Source organism: Hemicordylus capensis, chromosome 3 (genome assembly GCF_027244095.1).
Source record: "Hemicordylus capensis ecotype Gifberg chromosome 3, rHemCap1.1.pri, whole genome shotgun sequence".
NCBI classification, from domain to species: Eukaryota; Metazoa; Chordata; class Lepidosauria; order Squamata; family Cordylidae; genus Hemicordylus; species Hemicordylus capensis.
Window position 1 is genome coordinate 254,641,880 of NC_069659.1, and position 19,720 is coordinate 254,661,599.

The window sequence follows — 19,720 nt, forward strand, 5'->3', positions numbered from 1 at the left end:
ATACTTTTCAGAGGTCCGATATTGTTCTATTCTTCAATCCTTGTCTTCTTGGTTCCATGTAATATTCTAATTTTCTGAGATTGTGGGTTTGGGGTTTTCATGAGCTGTACGCCATGATCATCACAATTATAACAAATTAAGGCTTGACTTATCTCACTTTGCATGTAATGCGTCTGTCTCATATATCAGTTTCACCTTTTAATTTGCATTACTGAAATTAATGGACTTTTGCACGATATTCTAATTTTCCGAGTTTCACCTGTATGTCCTGATACTACATCTGGTCCAGAGCCAATAATGCCCTGTATGCTCTTCTGGGCACCCTACATGTTGGGGACACCCTGACTCCAACATTAAACCCATAGCCACCAACCCAGTTATATGAAATCCAGGCCTGTGTCTAATTCCATTTTATTAAGGAATCAATTAATGCCTGAACTCAAGAGGGCATGACATCCAGGCCTCATGAATTACCTCTGGACAGATGGTAATTGCTCTGTGAAGGAAGAGGCAATCCGGCATTATTTTGTTATGTTTGTGAAATGGGTAATTGAGAGACACAATGGCCAGGCTTGGTTTCAGGTGTCTCACACATATCCAAGTACTATCACTGTGGAATGCCTTTACAGATGCATGGCAGGAATATTTACACACACTAGCAATGTTGATATGTTGGTGCCCAGCATTCATATACAATCAGAACTCATAGCCCAGCAGACCAGATGGAGTTCTGATCTTTGCCAGTACAACTGGACTCCTTGCAACAGGAATTCAAATGGAGTAAAATGATTAAACTCCTAAAAATTGCCTAAGTTTAATTTCAGGTAGTGTCTTTGGTGGAAGCTAGGAGCTGGGCTCGCAGTTCCTCCTCCAAAAAGTCTATGAGGCTCTTCTCATGATCGGTGAGAAGACCCTGGGGAGGGTTTGCGAGGAGAGCAGGTTAAGCCCGCTCTCCCCGCAGACAAGCAGCAAGTCCTGCCTGGGCGGCCGCTGCAGCCACCCACACAACGGCCGGCTCTGTCACAGAGCCGGTGGGGGCTGGGGAGTCCAGGGGCCACATGGCCCCTAGTAGTTCCAGCATGCCCTGCATGAGCACACAGGACATGCTGGAGAGACCCCTGAGCCGGGAGGCTGCTTTTCAACCTCCCGGTCGGGGGTCTCCTTGTGAGTTGCTGCGGAGCCATGCCGCAGCAACTCACGATCTGTTAACCCCAGTTAGCGGAGCGCTCGTTCCTCTAACCTGAGCTAAGGGTGGGCTACTCAAGCGGGATAGCCGCTTGTAAGCCACCGGGCTTGCCTGCGAGCCCGGTGGTTTACACGAGCAGCAAAAATCGGGCTAGGCTCTCCTAGCCTGATTTTTGCTGCTGTGGGAAAAGCCTCACTGTTAATCATTGGCAATTGCTCTGCTCTGCCCAAAGGGGATAATCCTGTCTCTCTCTGAGAGACATTTGCTATGTAGAATTAGAAGTTATATGGTTATACCCGATTGCTGTCTTTAGGAATTCCACCCTAGGTAGATGCACACAAAGAAAACACCTGTAGCGTTGATTCTTCTTTGCTAACACCTTTTAAAAACTTTTTGGGACCAGGTGCCAGAAATCTGGGTACAAGAAAAGATGCCCATTTGCAAGCTCAGAGATGCAGATTTGCTTTGGACAAATCTCAATAGAACAATCTCCTCCCCTAAACAGCAGCTAACAGGAGATGGAGCTCACCCTGGACTGAGCTAATATCCTGAATGAATATTAATAATTAAAAGACCATATCCAGAGGGTAACAGCAAATTGACACCTTTTTGGCATACAGGATGGATGCAGATATTTTGAATAGACTCTATGGAGATCAAAGGTAGAAACAACTATAAGGATGGAGCGTACTGAACAGAGAACTAGCAAGCTTTGCCTAACCAGCAGATTTTGCTCAAGAACAATCCTAGGGTTTGCTGCTCCAAGCCGTGGGGCTAAAGCAGGAACTCTTTCTAGGGAGAAGGGACTGTCTGTGACTTCTGCTGCACAGTGAGAAATAAAGACTTCCCCCAGCCATGCTGCTTTCACTCCCCACTTTGCTCTGAGCATCTGCCCCCAGCCTGCTTGACTGCTTGAAGCTTGCACCCCAGGCTCCTGTTCTCCAGCACCTGTGTTTCCCCTCCATCTGAAGCCTCACTGCTCTCAAGCCTCAGATCCTGGTAATATGCTGCTTCTACAGTCTTGGATCCCTCTTTCCTTCCCCCTTCTTCTCCTCCCTCATCCCTCTACTAATTCCTGATTTCCCCAACCATACCACTCCTGCACCTTCCTTACCTCCTCACCCCTTCCATCTATGTCTGAATTATGTTAGGCTCTAGGAAGATTTAATACACACACACACATATGATAGTTAGAAACACTGGGATGATGTTGTTGCTAGCCATGATTGAAATATTGTTAGTAGTTCAGATTGATTGTTCTGTTCTCCGCTCAGTTAGACTGATGCTGCTGTTCTTCAATAATCAATAAAGCCCATTGAATGGTTTGAAGTATTTTGGGGGTCTTCTTCTTTCTACCTTCACACCCAGACTATACATAGTCACCGTATAAAGAACTGGTCACATTGTGACACTGGTGAAACCAGCCTAATTTCATATGCTAGCTCCGGAGCATATCTAGTATACAAATCAAGCTTGGTTCACACCACTTCCTAGGCACACACCTCACTCACTCACCCAGTCAGCTCTGTCTTGGCCAAAGTCCTGTACCTGACCATGCCCAAGAATTTCTGATTTGACTTTGAAGGATATCAGGCACCCAGTATTAGGGTGAAGGTGCAGTTGGACAGCCAAAAGTCTGCCTTTTGCCTAAGCCCCAACCCTTAAGAGAATACAACTGTGTGCCCCATGGCTTATCAGACTGAACTCAGGGAACACTTCCCATTTCCTACCCAGAAGTCCTGCTCCTTCTTCTGCCCTAACAGACTGCACCTCGAAGACCATCTGCTGTTCCCGTAGCTTTTGTCTGTATTTACGATTAGTTTAAATAAGAGTCTGGCTGTATCTAAGAAAAGTGCCTTTTAGTCCTATGTCTGAAATTTGGCCGTTCCCATAGAAAGGCCCTATGTTATCTGAAAATTCCATGTTAATTAAATGGAAAACAACAGGATTAGAAGCAAGATGAGAACATTGAGCCCTACCTTTGAAATCAATAAGGATAAATACATGCATACATGAACAAATGAAGTTTGTAACAATATGAATGCAATGTAAACAGAGGAATAACAAAATCAATGAGGTTTTTAGTAATGAAAATAATTGGATAATATTTTTCTTGCAGATGCCTAGATCTGAAGAGACCTGCAAAGCTCTATGGCTTTCATCTCTCCTCAAGGAGGAGATAGCGGCTCAGAACATTACAGCTACTTTGGTGAAACCTATATTTAAAACTGGGTTGCAGCTGATAGGGAACACAGGAATGTGTACTTGCAGAATGGCCAGCTAGGTCAGCAGAAGTCACAAAGCAGTGCATATTTTTAAGATTAGAGTGCTGAACTACATCCTGAATCTCAAGGGGAAGTGTTGTATATTCTAAAAGGAAGTGCGCTATTGCTGCTCAACGACACACAAAATTCTCTATAATATCAGTATAACAATACAACATTTCTGCCAGGCAGCTGGCAGGCCTAATATTTACTTTATTATTTTTGTTGAGAAAACTGAAGAAAGCAATTTAGCTATTTAATTGCTTTTTACATTTCTATTCTTCTGGAAGAATTCTTCTCCTTATAGTTTAAATCTTCTTTTGTTTGTTATGATAAAACTAGCATTTTCTATTCAGATGTGTAAACACCGCTATGGTATAAGAAATGTTCTGCCTGAAATTGAAATTTCCTATTATTCCCCATTATGGTCTTCTAGAGTTTATTGCATTTTCTGTCTCTCTCACACACAACTAGATAATCGTCTCTTGATGGTTTAAGGGACTGTATATTGTTTGTGTGGAATTACATAGACAGGCTGTCCTGTAGTATATTCTCAGCAATTCTAAGAAAGAGAAAGAATGTATCAAAAGTTCATCAAAGCTAAATAACAACAATACTGAATACTAAGATGTCCTCCAACCTATTAACTAACCAACCAAGTACAGAATTTGTGCTCATGAATACAGCAATTTCTGCAGTCTGATGAAGGCTTCTGTTGGCTCATTGAATTCCACCATCTTCTAGAGGTCTAAGAAGTCCTTGCTGACTATGAATGGCTTCACACATAACAGCAGCAAGTAAGTACAAGGGAACCACCAGTTAATGGTAGGCATACCCTCCCAGTACTTCTACCCCTTCTATGTCATTAAAAAAAAAAATGGACATGTCAAGTTGACAATTCCAGGTTCCCTCCACCACCCAACATTCTCCTGATATCTGTAACCAACATTAGAAATTGGGCAGAGAATGCTGGGTGTGAAACCAGACATTGAGGCTATTCACACGATGGGGAAAATCGGGCTATTTTCTCCCATCGTGTAAACCACCAGGCTTGGCTGTGAGCCCAGTGGTTCGTAAGCGGGTCACCCGCTAAAGTATCCCTCCCCTTAAACCGGGTTTGCGGAGCGAGCACTCTGCAAACTCATTTTTTAAATTGTGAGTTGCTGCAGTGTGGCTCCAAGCAGACCCCTGACCGGGAGGCTGAAAAGCAGCCTCCTGGCTCAGGGGTCTCTTCACCATGCCCTGCATGCTCACATAGGGCATGCTGGAGCTTCCAGGGGCCACGCAGCCCCCAATACTCCCAGCCCCCGCTGGCTCCGTAATGGAGCCGGCAGTCTTGTAGGCAGCCAATCTGGCCACCCAGGGCTATTGCCCTGCTTATGTGCAGGGAGAGCAGGCTAACCCGCTAGAGGCTTTTTCTCATGGATCGTGAGAAGAGCCTCATTGTCAACTTAGGGGGGATAAAGGGACAGGTTCACATGTGGATTGGCAACTGGTTGAATGACAGGAAACAGAAGGGTAGGAACAAATGGTCAGTTCTCTAAATGAAGGGAAATAAGCATTTGGGTGCCCCAGGGATCTGTACTGGGACAAATGCTTTTTAATTTATTCATAAATAATCTAGAAGTTGGGGTAAGCAGCAAGGTGGCCAAATTTGAAGATGACACCAAACTATTTAGGGAAGTGAAATCCAAAACTGATTGCAAGGAGCTCCAAAAGAATCTCTCCAAACTGGATGAGTGGGCAACGAAATGGAGAATGCAGTTCAGCGTAAGCAAGTGTAAAGTGAGGCATACTGGGGCAAAAAACCCCAACTTCATATACACTGATGGGGTCTAAGCTATCAGTGGCAGACCAGGAGAGAGATCTTGGGGTCGTCGTGAACAGCTCCTTGAAAGTGTTGACTCAGTGCGTAGCCGCTGTGAAAAAGGCAGGTTCCATGCTAGGGATTATTAGAACATATGGAAGTCCCAAATGGCTTTGCCAGTTGGCATCAGCCCTGCTCTAGTCAGTCAATGCCAATATGACTGCACTGCACAAGTGCATTGTTGTTGTATCACAATGACTGCTGCTAGAAATATTCAATGCACCTTTGCCCCCACATCCACTAGCACAGAGCCAAAAAACACACTGATACAATGACTTGGGAGAAAGGACCACAACTTTATTAATAAATTCAAGAACTGGATTTTGCTGATGGAAAACCTATCACCTGGCCATGCAGGACTAACCTATGCTGAGGTTGGACAATGTATGTAACCCTTCCCAACTGGTGGATGACACACCCTGGCTCAGAACCTGGCATCAGAGCAGTGTTGATACCTGTCCCACATAGCCAACCCAAAGGGTCAGGACTTCACGGACTTCACATCACCAAGCTGCCCAGACTTTTGAGGTTGTGAAGTCCTTGAAGCAGGGGTGAGTATCAAATGTACCCGCTGAGCCTTGATGCCTCTAAGGACAGATTGCACACTCCCCTGATCAGGGGTGTAGCAAGGTTGGAATGGGCCCAGAGACAAGATTTTAAAATGGGCCCCTTGCTGATATACACACACAAACACACTTCACAATATATAGTGCACTCACACTCACATCCCCATTATGAATACAGTGAATATCTAGTTCACATTGAATCTAGTTCACAGGGGCGGATTCAGCAGGAAATTACAGGGGGTGCAACAAGAATACCTCTCCATAAAAGATCCCCTCCATATAAATATTGGGGTTTGGATTTTCTCTCTTTTGCAAATGCACTATGCCAGGGGGTGTCAAACTAAAATTTGGTGGTGGGCCAGATTAGATTCTGATGCACCTCTGGTGAGCCACACATAGCCTTGCACCCACCTCATACCACCTCTTTTCTCCTCCCCCCTTAAATTAGCTGAATTCACTGCTTTTTACTCTAAAATACACTTAGGGAAAGATTGATTTTTTTATTTTTAGAAGAAATTCAGAACATAGCTGCTAATACCAGCTTTTGCATGGAAAATCCTATCACTCTTCCTCTCTCCCTTACAAAGGTGTTGCTAGGTACTTAAAAGATCTAGGGCTTGGGCCCACAGCCTCCCCACATTTTGATAATGAAACCCTTTCATGCTCTCTTAAAGGTATTCAGCACTCTCCTCCCCACTAGCTTGCTTCACAGCTAAAAATGAATCTCCTTTTTCTCCTGCATCAGATTTCTCCTGTGTCTTGTGCACACAGCTGAGAAGCAGTGTGGTGTAGTGATTAGAGTGTCAAGACTAGGATTGGGGGACTTGCGTTCCTCATTCAGTCATGAAACTCACTGTGGGACTTTAGCTGAGATACTCTCTCTCTCCCCTCCAAACTTGCCTCAAAGGATAGTTGTGAGGATAAAAGTGGGGAGGAAGAACATGTACACTACCCTGACCTCTTTGGAGAAGGATAGGATAGGATATGTGTCATTCTCATATATATATATATATATATATATATATATATATATATATATATATCCTCTCTAATAAAACGCTTGGTGTCCGTCTGTGCCTCGACTGTTCTGAGCATGCGCAGAGCGCATGCTCAGAACAGTCCAAGAGAGACACGTCCGCCAGCACCCGGCGGCCATGTTGAGCGGCCACAAATGGTCACGCCGAAGAAGCCGGGACTGCGGAGGAGGGAGAGACTGGCTGAGGCAGCGGCAGAGCCGCCGCCTCAGCCATTAGCGGCGGCAAAGGACCGAGCGGCAGGAGCCGCCAAACATCTTGGGTGGCCAGAAAGAGCTGCCCCAGGAAGCCAGGAATGGGCCTGGGCAGCGGAGGGCCCGGCCGGAGCCGCAGGCCGCGGCGGGTGGCGGGCCCGCTGGAGCCCTGGGTGGCCGGCCCGGCCGGAGACGCGGGCCACGGTGGGTGGTGGGAGGGGGAATGGCGGCGGGGGTCCAGACCGGCCCAGGGAGACGGAGGCCGGGACCAGGGGCCGAGCGGAGGCCAAAGAAAACTAAAGGTGAAAATGCTGCCACTGCTGTTGCCGCCGAAGTCCCACCCTCCCTCCCTCCCAACTTCCAAAACCACCTTACCCCGGCCCGTGACAGTTGAGCAAAGGAAGACCTCAATTGAAGAGGGAAAGAGGAGCTCACAAGCAGTGCTCCTCCCTCTGCAAAGGCTCTGCCCGAACTGGTGCTTTAGGCGAAAAGGACGCAAGAGGTGTCCTTTTCGCCTAAAGCGCCAGTTCGGGCAGAGCCTTTGCAGAGGGAGGAGCACTGCTTGCGAGCTCCTCTTTCCCTCTTCAATTGAGGTCTTCCTTTGCTCAACTGTCACGGGCGGGGTAAGGTGGTTTCGGAAGTTGGGAGGGAGGGAGGGAGGGTGAGACTTCGGCGGCAATGGCGGCGGCAGTATTTTTAAAAAAAACAGAAAAGGGGAGAGGAAAAGGCTAGCGCCCGTTATTATAACGGGCTTCAAAATACATATATATACACACACACACACACTTTTAGCCACATGCACTCCAATCCTAAGCATGTACTCAGAAGCACATTCAAATAGCCTTTTTTACACCAATCACAGCAGCATGCAATTCAGGTTGATCTTTTATTTAGTACATTTCATTTAAGCAAGAAAATCATATGCAAAAAAATCATATGCAACTATAGTGTATGTCTATATACTACAGTATATATACAATGTATAATGTGTCTATACGCTACAGAAAGAAAAGCCATCATTTTGACTTCAAATAGGACAGCAGAATGTCATATATGAAGTTATCCGAATTTTGCAGAATTTAAAGACAACCAATCATTTCATGTGCAATTTAAAAATGAGTTCCTTGTGAACTGATTTGCAAAGCCTTATTTTGAAGCAAGTGTACACAGTACAAAAATAGACTTTTGGTAGGGGAGCATGCTACAAGCACAAAGCAAAATAAAATAAAATAGTAATGTTTAAAAGGGGAAACATGTTAAGAGAACCATTTTCTCATATTTTGCTACTTAAGCCATTGTGAGAACTCTGTTGCCAAAAAAGCAGCATATAAATATTTTTGGGTGGGGGGAGAGAAAGCAACACACACAGAGACCAGATTAGAGCTATAAGCAGTGTAACTTCCGGAATAAAAAGGAACATAAACAAAAACATCCATTTTGTCAGAGCATTCCCTCCCCCCTCTTCTTTTCAAAGCTTTTAATACTTTTGCACTAACTAATTTCCTCACAAGGTATACTGTTGGGATGGGGAAAGTTTTTCTTACAAGTTTGCACTAGAATAGTTTGGCATACTTTGAAAATGTTTTGTTGGGTTTTTTTTAAAGCTTAAGAATTCTCTCTCACACACACAGGATGGGACTTCTCTCACATTTGCAACATATGGTTCATGGTGGGCGGGGAGCGAGCAACATGGTAGCTTGACCAAGGGGAACAAATCACATACAAACCAAACAAAAACAAACAAAGAGCAAAAGGTACAAAATGTCTTCTTCTTACTTTTGTTCTTGGAGGAAGAACAACAAGCCAACAGCCAGCTTCCTGGGCTCTGCAGTTCCATACAAATTCCAAGTGGGGGAGGAGCACAAGACGCCAAGAGAACCAATAGGGCTGGGAGGAAAGTTAACCCTTTTTTTACTCTCTGCTACTGCCGAAGTGACGATCTCCAAGAGACTCAATATTAATTAATAGGGGTACAAAATGGGGGGGTGGGGAGTCATGTGCCTCTGGGGGGCCCTTGAAGCAATGGAGCCTCCATTGCCTCAACTGTCTCCCCTTGTCTAATGCTAGTGACGCCCCTGCCCCTGCCCCTGATTTAAATAACCCCAGTATGTTCATCAGTGTAAACCCCAACTCCTGCTGAACGCCCCCCCCCCACACACACACACATACTGCCTGTTGTGATCTAGCTTACTAACAAAGGGTACAGAACAGAGTAGGCAAAAAAAAAAATCACAAAAGATCAATCAGGTGAGGTGCAAAAAATTCCTGCTCAGCCTCCAAAAGGATTGCCAGCCAAAGCCTATTCTATACTCTAGGGTGGGGGAGGAGGGGATCTCACCTAAACCAAACTGAGACTGGGAGGGAGCATGTCAGCTGTAATGACCAGGAAGCTCCACCCCATCCCAGCAGAGCCAATCAAAGGCAATCGTGAAGCTGCCTACTTGTGGGTAGGACAAAGCACCACCACCCCAGCACAAGGCCGATGGGTAGCCAAATTCTACCAAAAAAAGGGCAATTAAGCAACAACTTAAAAATGCCAATAAGCAATACATGCTATTTAAATTGCTAAGAACTTACAACAGTCTGATCAAGGTTATAGTTTTAAGATAGGGGTGTACCACGTTGACTCTGAAAAATAGACTGAAACCTGGTGGTGGATGGACCATATTGCTAAATGTAAATAAACATCTGGAACGAATGGAGTGACCTATGCTGGAGGTCAGTAGAGCAGAGGCTCGCCTCTCTGAGGCACTGAGACAGTGTTCTTTTTTGGGAAATGGGTTCACATTTGAGGAGACAAAAAGACTTTAAGTGATACCTGGCAGTGCCTTCCAGGCAACTGTTCCTGTCTATTTCCTATGCAGTCCCAAGAATATATGCTAGTGGGACATATATTCTAACAGACAGCTTGTTAAAGTTCCTATCCAGCAATGCACCAAGGGATATAAGCTTTATATTGAAGAAGTCACTCTGAGAGTAAGCTTGTGGAAGAAGATGCATATCTACTAAGAGGCTCTCTAAATGCCATCCTTTGTTACATAACATACCACAAGTTTAGTCTTGCATTGCATGACTAAATGGTGTGATAGCTTCTGCTAGTTTTATTTACTGCTCATTCATTGATACTTCACAGACAGTTGTTTTCCTCATTGAACGCCAAAGATGCACAGTTTCCCACTGAATGGGAAACATGCAGAGTTATATGACCAAACATAATAGGTTGATGATTACCTCCCATTGCAATCAATCATGGCATATCCTAACATATGCACTGGTAGTTACATAAGGAAGCAGTACATGAAAAGTGGCGCAGTGGGGAAATGCTTGACTAACAAGCAGAAGGTTGCTGGTTCGAATCCCCGCTGGTATTATATCGGGCAGCAGCGATATAGGCAGATGCTGAAAGGCATCATCTCATTCTGCACGGGTGGAGGCAATAGTAAACCCCTCCTATATTCTACCAAAGAAAACCACAGGGTACTGTGGACACCAGGAGTCAAAATCGACTTGATGGCACACTTTACGTACTTTACATGAAAATTAATGCTGAGCAAGCTGCCATTAACATGCCTCAGTTGTACTCATTTTCTGCAAGCCTTCCTTATGAGTACTCCAAAAAATGTTGTAAGCCACATTCAAGTATTCACGAGGGAGAAAAGAAGTGGGTTAGATGCACACACCCCTCCCCTGCCAATCCCCTCCCCACTTCTGAAACACACAAAAAATTACCTTTTGAAAAGGAGGGTCACCATCAGCAGAAGGAGCTTTCCTGGGGATAGGAAATGCTCGTTGGGTCAGAGGCGTAACTATAGGGGGGGCAGGGGGGGCACGTGCCCCGGGCGCCATCTTTTCTGGTCACGTGGGGGGCGCCGCCATGACAAAAAAATCTTTTTTTAAATTTTTTTAAATTTTTTGTTAATACAAATGTTTCCTGCTCAGTGCAGCAGCGCTGCAGCAGTCAAGGGAGCGCATCGGTCCCTTCCGCACTACCCGCGCCCCCCCCCCCATTGCTTTGCTGGCGCCTGGCGGCCAGTCAGTGGCCTGGCTTGGTGGCGGCGGGCACTTGTGAGGAAAAACCTAAGTATAATGTAGTATGTGGGGGGGGCGGGGGGGCGCCATTTCAGTGCTTGCCCCGGGCGCCATTTTCCCTAGTTACGCCTCTGCGTTGGGTATTATCTTACTTAGAAATCTTATGTCCAAGCATGATAAGCATTGCATCTCCAGGCCCCAATGAAGACAGGATATGCTTAGTTGGAGCAAATAAGGGCCACTTTATTATTGTACAGTGATAACAGACTTGCAACGAGGTCCCCAACTAATCAGATTGTGGGTACTCTGTGTTGTGGCCCCTCCTAGTGAAGGGCACCCCACACCAGGATGAAGGGCTGAGTCCTGATTCGGTCAGGCTTCATGTCCCGACCTTCTCTCACCATGAGGTTACCCCCACCGGGGGGGGCACCACACCCCAAACCCAAGGCGTGAGGCTCTGAGCTGTTGAGTCACACTACCCCCCAAGTGGGGGCCATTCCCAGACCCCGGGGCTGCAAAACCCAGAAAGGCTGTTCCATGACCCCCTCACCCAAACTGGCCCTCCAGCCAAACACTGACCCCCTGAATCTACCTACCCAACATCCGCACTCTCCTGCCACCAAAGTGGGGCAAACCTCTGTTTATCCTCGCTTCCCCCACCCAGCTAGCACTTCCCGAAAACCTCGTTGCAAGTCCCGGAGGAACACTTCATTCCCCCAGTCAGAAAGATTTACTCTGTCCCCTCTGTACAGGTCTGTATCCTGCACCCATATGTCAGGGTGTTGTATAACAGGGTGTTGTATAATGACCACTCTACCAACCTCCCCGTTTACTTTCTTATGTGCACTATTGAAGCACGGTGGGGGGGTGGCTTTGGCCTCTCCAACTCGTCCTCAGGAGCAGGTTGGACCACACCAACCACATCTGTGGCCACTGGGTGGCTAGGCCCCAAAAATCCTTGATTGCTTGCAGAATCAGGGCCTTACCTTTTAGCAGACCCAGGTCATTGCCTCCCAGGTGAATGACCAAAACATGTGGTGTCCCCTTTGCGGCCACATATTCATCTAGAAGTGGAAGGAAAAGGTCCCACAGGATCCCTTGGCGGCCCATCCAGTCCACTTCTGCCGCTCCTGCCAGGCACAACTGGGTGCCTATTTTGGTCTACCGAGCTCGTCAACTGGCCCAAAATATATAACTGTGCCCATAGATGAGTATCCGCAAAGGGAAAAAGGAGCCATTTACTTTCTGGAAGAATTCAAAGTTGGAAGAACAAATATCATTAAAATGTGGTAACACCTAGAGCAGGGTTGTTGGAACCAGGGGGACCCTTGGATCTGGGGGAGAGGGGTGCTCCCGAGCCCATCCCTCGAGCATTCTGTGCACCCGGAAGTCAGCAGTGGAGTCCATGTGCCACCCCCAGTTTTGCCTGGAAGGCAAGGGCTGCCAGCCTGCCTCTGATGGACCCCAGCGCCAAGCACCATCCATGTAGGTGGATGCTATGCTCAACCAGGATAGGCCAAAGGTCATTCAGCCCTGCAGCTGCCCTGAATGTGTGAAACTCACGGACCGCTGACACATAGCGCGCTCTCATGCTAGGTGCCATGGATAGGTGAGTGGCCTCCTTGGCCTCTAGTATCCAAGGCTCCATAGGTGGGCAGGAAAGACTTCGGGGAGCTCCCTGGCTGCTGGGACAAGGGTTCAAAAGTGCTCCTCCTGCATCTGAGATAGCACGTCCGTGATGCTGTTATCCAGCCCAGGCATGTGTCATGCAGCAAACAGAATGTTGTGGCAAAGGCATTGCAGTGTGAAGCAACACACCAGGTGCATCACCTGGGGCTCCTAGAGGTCCCCATGTTGATCACCTGCACTGTGACCGATCTTTGAATTCCTTGGCCCAGATGTGCACCGCAACGACTATTGGGAAGAACTCAAGGAACATCATATCCCGGGTCACCCCCATTCTATCCCAGTCAGGGGGCCACCTGGCTGCACACCACCTCCCTCAGAAAAAGAGACCAAAACCATTCCTGCCACTGCATCAGACTGAACCTGCAGCTCAGCTTCCAGCAAGAATTTGGAATGACAGAGGGAGATGCCATTGAAGTCCTTTAGGAATTCCACCCACATACTTGCGTCCTCCCTCAGTTCGTGGGTCACATGCACCCTGTGATGAGAGGCTCTAAGCCCTCTAGTGGCATCACAGGGCGTCCTAAGGAAGGCGTGGCCAGATGCAATTATCCTGCATACGAACTTCAAGTGTCCCACTATGACCTGCAATTCCCTTAAGGTGTCCTTCCTGGCATCCAGCAGCTGCCTCAGTCGTCCCTCCAGGGCATGGACCTTCTCTGCCGGTAACTGGCAGCATTGGGCCACTGTATCTATTTCTATTCCAAGGAAGGCCAGCCGAGTGGTTGGGCCCTCAGATTTTTCAGTGCCAATGGCACACCCAGTTCCTATGCTAGATCCTGGAACTTGCGCAGGATCCTGGAACTTGCGCAGAACTTGCGCAGTATTTGCAGGTCGATGATGACCCCAGGCCCGAATAAATAACCACCGAGGCCAGCCTCGACCTATCCCGTACTGCCCATTCCAGGAAGGAAATAAAGCACTCAAAGGCAGAACAGGAAATGGAACACCCCATTGGTAGGGCCTTATCCATGTAGTAGCTCCCTCCAAAAGTAAGACCCAAGGGGTCAAAATCATCTGGGTGCACTGGCAGGAGCCTGAAAGCTGACTTGATGTCTCACTTTCCCATTAACATGCCCCTCCCCTGTGCCCAGACCATCTCCACTGCTGCTTCAAAAGTTGTGTACTTCACAGAACACAGCTGGTGAAGTATAGCATCATTTGCTGATCCACCCATAGGGAAGGTGAGGTGCTATATTAAGCGGTATTCCCCTTTTGCCTTCTTAGGCACCATCCCCAGGGTGCCTAAGACCCTAAAACTAGGTAAGAGCAGCTCAGGGCTATCCCTCACTGAGTACTGGGGAGGGTGGGTGGATGGCTGGAGTGACAGCGAGCTCCTTCCTCCAGCCTGTCAGCCGATTGACTGAGTAAGATGGAGACTGCTGGGCTAGTCCTACCCCGCCCCTTCTCCTGATTGGCCCGTCCTCTGGCCACATGGAGGGGGCCAAGATGGCGACCACCATGCCTGTTTCCAAGCCGGTGGCACAGCCTCACCCCTTCTCCACCACGCGTGGGCGGAGAGCAGCATTTCCTGCTTAGAAAAAAAACAAGCATTTCCTGCTGAAGGGTATGGGGTTGTACTTTTCTCTACCTCCCACACTGAATTGGAAGACAGAGGAAACTGCAAATCCCATGCTATCGGGCAAGAAATGATAACATTAGCCTGCCAAGATCCATCAAGGAGACACCTAGCAAGGTTTTTTTTCTGTACCTATCAAGTCTTTTCCATGGCTGGTAAATCCCTCTCTCTTCTCAAATGTATGTGTTTGTTATTTCAAATGAGACAGGGGACCAGCAGGGAAAGTTGGCTAACAGTGAAAGCAGAGTGACCCTGTAGAATCCTGTGAATTAAGGACTGACTGCCATGCAGAAGGACCAGACAATAAAGTAAAATCAACATATTTGGAATTTATTAAAGAATTTTGTTTAGTTTCTTCCACAACATACAATTCAGACTGGCTCCCTGTTCTCCTGCTTGGGGTGTATACATTCAATTCCCCAGTCTAGTACTGGACTATGCTTCAATAACACGGTAACAACACATTCTTCAAAAGTTGGTCTGGATCAAGGAGTGGATTTCTTACAAACTCCACAGATCCCAATTCAAACTGAACCTGAAGTCAAAGCACTCTAGTGCTATCTCAAAATAGGATGAAGCTTTTCTATGATGCTCATTTGCCCCATTGGCACCAAAAATAAGAGCTATGTTGCAAGCATTGTTCATGTTAACCAAGTGGGTCACAAACTCTAAGTCACTGAAGAAGAATGATCTAGGAGAGGAGATCTGGTCTTCTAGTAGGAAGCATGACTTGTCCCCTTAGCTAAGCAGGGTCTGCCCTTGTTGCATATGAATAGGAGACTTGATGTGTGAGCACTGTAAGATATTCCCCTCAGGGGATGGAGCCACTCTGGGAAGAGCAGAAGGTCCCAAGTTCCCTCCTTGGCATCTCCAAGATAGGGCTGAGAGAGATTCCTGCCAGCAACCTTGGAGAAGCCGCTGCCAGTCTGTGAAGACAATACTGAGCTAGATAGACCAATGGTCTGACTTGGTATATGGCAGCTTCCTATGTTCTTATGTAGGAAGGGACCATACTGGGTGAGAGATCCAAATGCCACCTCTGCATAGGCATTTAGTGCAGTACATTTTATCTAAACCCCACCTTTCAACAACATGTTCCATAGATGGCTATGCCTATGCTATTTTTCCAATCCTGTAACAAGTAGGTGAGAATGGTTAAGCACAATCAGCTGCCTTTTCACAAAACGCACAAAGAATGCAAAGAATGTAATCTCTTCATGTTGGATAGGAATGACTTTGCTAACCCCAAAACCTACCTTCAAAAAGAGAAAACAAAGCTTCCCATCTGGTAACAGGTAGCTGAAATGGCTGCCCTGCTGAGCATAGACTTCACATCATAGACTTCACATCACAGAAAAACCAAGAAAAGCAATCTATTTCTATGCAAATTATATGCAAATTACATTTCTACAAATTTGTTTTTTATTTTAGTTTTAGACCAGTTAAATTTAATTTTTAACTATTTTAAACTGGATGTGATTAGCAAAGTCCTTTCCAAATAGACAATTTTTATTGGCCTTTGTATACTAAATTTATCAGTGCTGTCCAGACCCTAAAACTGAAGGTAATAAGCTGTCATGACTGTATTGATTTCTTCACAACAGTTTTGATTTTAAAAAACACATTCCATTTTCAATATTACTGTATTAGAGAAACAAATTATCAAAATGGCACACAGGGTAAAAAATGACATAAATACTCAGAAAATGTTATAGTCTCTGCTCTTGCACTGGCTGCTTTTGACTTAGAGAGCAGGCAACATTATTGCTCCATCATTTTTTTCCATAAAAGTTTTTTCCAGTAAATCATGTCTTTGGCTTTCTAATTCATTGATTTGCTAAGGGTAACAAACTGCATCCTGTGCATTTTTCTTTGGCTCTTAGAAATGAAAGAAAATGCATTTAAAAAAGAACCCTCTGGAACCAAGCCAAGGGCTATGCCTGTGGTTTGAAAGTACATGATGCGCCACCTTACCGAAGCTAAGCAAGTTTTGGGCTGGTCACTGCCTGGATGGGAGACCTGAGAACCCTATGAACTCCAATTTGAGTTATGTTGAAGAAATGTTAAACAAATTAAACTCTGAACATGTGACAACTGTTTCTTCCTGGATGATTTGGGTCTTGCAGGTTCTGAGCTTTGGAACCACCATAGCCTGCTGCTCCCTGCAGCAGGCTATAGGAAGACAGAAAGCTACTGTCTGCAGAGTCAGACCATCATCCATCTAACTCAATATTTATCTTATTTGGTTTTTCCCCCTATGTAAACCACTTTGAGAAGTTTTGTTGAAAAGCGGTATAGTAGTAGTAGTAGTAGTAGTAGTAGTAGTAGTAGTAGTAGTAGTATAGTGTCTGCTCTGATTGGCAGTGACTCTCCAGGACCACAGACATGGATTTTCCTCAGCCCTACAGAGATGCCAGAGATTGAATTTGGGACCTTTTGCATGCTAAGCAGATGCTCTATCACTCATCTCATGCCCACTTGCCCCAGTCACTGCCATAATGGCTTCCTGGCCGCCACTACCGTGGAGATTTTAAGGTGCATGCCTATATGTGGCATGCAAACAGATGCAAAATAAAGCTGCAAAACTGAGGGAAGTATTGCAGAAGGGACATGACCATGCACACCTCCATGTTTGTCTATGTGTAACACTTACCTTCAGAGGTAACTATGGAAACATATACTAGAAGCATTCAGTCTCCTTCTGCATTAAAGAACAAAGCAGAACTTATTGGCCTCCAGTGAATTTTAGCTGAGACCCCAAAAGGCAAAAGACTATGTGAAATTTTTTAAAACCTGTCCTATTGGACTCCAATCAATAAATCAAAACATTACATTATCTGTTTTGGTTCCAGTTTAGGTTCAGCTGGACTGAAGTTGTTCCAGTTCATGCCAATAATGGTTTAGTAATTGATTCAGCACACTTTGCTTTTACAGAAACAGAAAAATTTCAAAATCATTAATATGGTGACACCAGTTTTATTATACTGTATACTTACCTTAACACAAAATTAGATGGAGAAATACACAGGATATGTAAGAAGTAGAAGTTCTGAGCTGGGGGGGAAATGTGAAAGGAAAACAATGTATTGATTGTGTTGAGATTCTGCCATGGACATTGTCTCAGTTGGTTCTTTGTGTGGGGCATGCTTGCTTATGTTCGAATGTGTCTCTGTACTGGCTTGGAGGTGGAGTCACATTTTGTTTGTCTGCTCTCACTTGCTGTCCTGTATTCAAACTGAGAGGTTCTCCCTCTCTCTGCATAAGAGACTGTTCGTCTGTTTATGGTTTTCTTAGCGTGTGCTAGTAATAAATATCAAACTCTTGTTTCTGAGTTAAAGTTGCTCCCTGTACAATTACTCTGCAACAGATTGTGGATTATTATTTGAGATGGAATACTATAATATGATGGATACCCACATACAAGAGACATATATGTACTTCTTGTCAAGTCAGAAGGGAGTACACGTGGGTTACACTGAGGCTATTCTCACAACTGCTGGAAAGCAGGCTAAGGGAGGCCAGCCTGCTTTCCAGAGGTAGTGTGCTGCAATGGGAGCCACGCAGCTCCTGGCAGCAAACCTCTCTAACCTCCCCCCCCCCCCGTTTCCACTAACCTCATTTCCCTCATCGTGAGTCACTGTGGTGCAGTTCCACACCACCACGACACGAGATCCCCGAAAGGGAGGCTCCAAGCATCCTGGCAGGGAGGTCTCCCCAGTATGCCCCGTGCACTTGCGCGGGGCATCCTTGGACTTCCAGGGGCCAGGCGGCCCTCCAATCCCGACTGCCCCCAACCGGCTCCATGAAGGAGACAGTTATTGTGTGGGCAACTGATCCGGCAGCCCAGGGAGGGAGTGTGGGGAGGGCAGGCCAAGCCCCCTCTCCCTGCCAAACCCCATCCAGCTCCTCACACTGCTCATGGGGAGAGCTTTATTATATTTGAATGTGACTCACTGAATACCCAAAAGCAGCAACAAGGAAAGGATCCAGCCTCCCACTACCAATCATTTTAAAGCAAATAGGCATGACATGTTGTAAATAAGTGCACTTCAGCTTTGATGAGACTCGATATATGTTTATGTGTATATACACATATTCTGTACTCAGTTATTTACATCCAAATACAAAATATGAATTTTCCCTGAACGAATGATCACTTTGCCTTCCCTACAGTTCCCAGTGTTGAGAGCATTGTTTCTAGGAGTAGAATTGACCTGGGTGAGAGGAGTATCTCCAGAGAGGTTATTAACCTTTATCACTGTCAAAATATTAATCATTTAAGGCTGTAGAACTAACACACTTACTTAGGACTGTGCCCTACTGAACATAGTGGCTGACATACTGGCTGTGTGCAAAGTTCCTCTGCAGCATTTAGTAGTCCAGAGTACCACTTCAATGGGGGGGGGCAGGCTTTCTGTCACTCTCTCCTTCCCACAGAAGTGTTATTTCCACAAATATGTCCCCAAGGGACACACAGCCCTCAGGGACAGATTTTCACATATTAAAGCTTGGGAGTGGTCCTGGACCCAAAGCTCTCCCTGGTTTATCAGGTTGAGGTGGTGGCCAGGAGCGCTTCTTATCAGCTTCCGCTGATGTCACCTACATCCATTTCTAGAGGTGAATGACCTTAAAACAGTGCTACACATGCTGGTAACCTCCAGACTTGACTACTGTAATGCATTCTACATGGGGCTGCCTTTGTACATAGTCCGGAAACTACAATTGGTACAGAATGTGGCAGCCAGACTGGTCTCTGGACATGAAGGGACCATATAACATGAAGGGACCATATAACACCAGTTTTGAAAGAACTGCACTGGCTGCCGATCTGTTTCTGGGTGAAATACAAAGTACTGGTTATTATCTATAAAGCCCTTAATGGCTTGCGACCAGGTTATTTAAGAGAGCGCTTCCTTTGTCATGAACCCTCCCACCTTTTATGATCTTCTGGAGAGGTCTGGTTATGATCTTCTGGAGAGGTCTGGTTGCCACCAGCTCGTCTGGTGGCGACTCGCGACTGAGCTTTCTCTGTGGCTGCCCCAGGGTTCTGGAATATGCTACCTGCTGAAATAAGAGCATCTCCTTCTCTCTTTTCAGGAAAACCCTTAAGACTTTCCTGTTCTTTCAAGTTTTAGTTAGAATTGTAATAATTTAATAATTTGTTTTATATTGTTTTATATTGTTTTTATTGTGTTTTATGTTTTTAACCTGTGATTTTAATTTTGTGATTTGTGCACTGCCTAGAGATTTATAGATCAGGCAGTATAATAATATGATTGATAGATAGATAGATAGATAGATAGATAGATAGATAG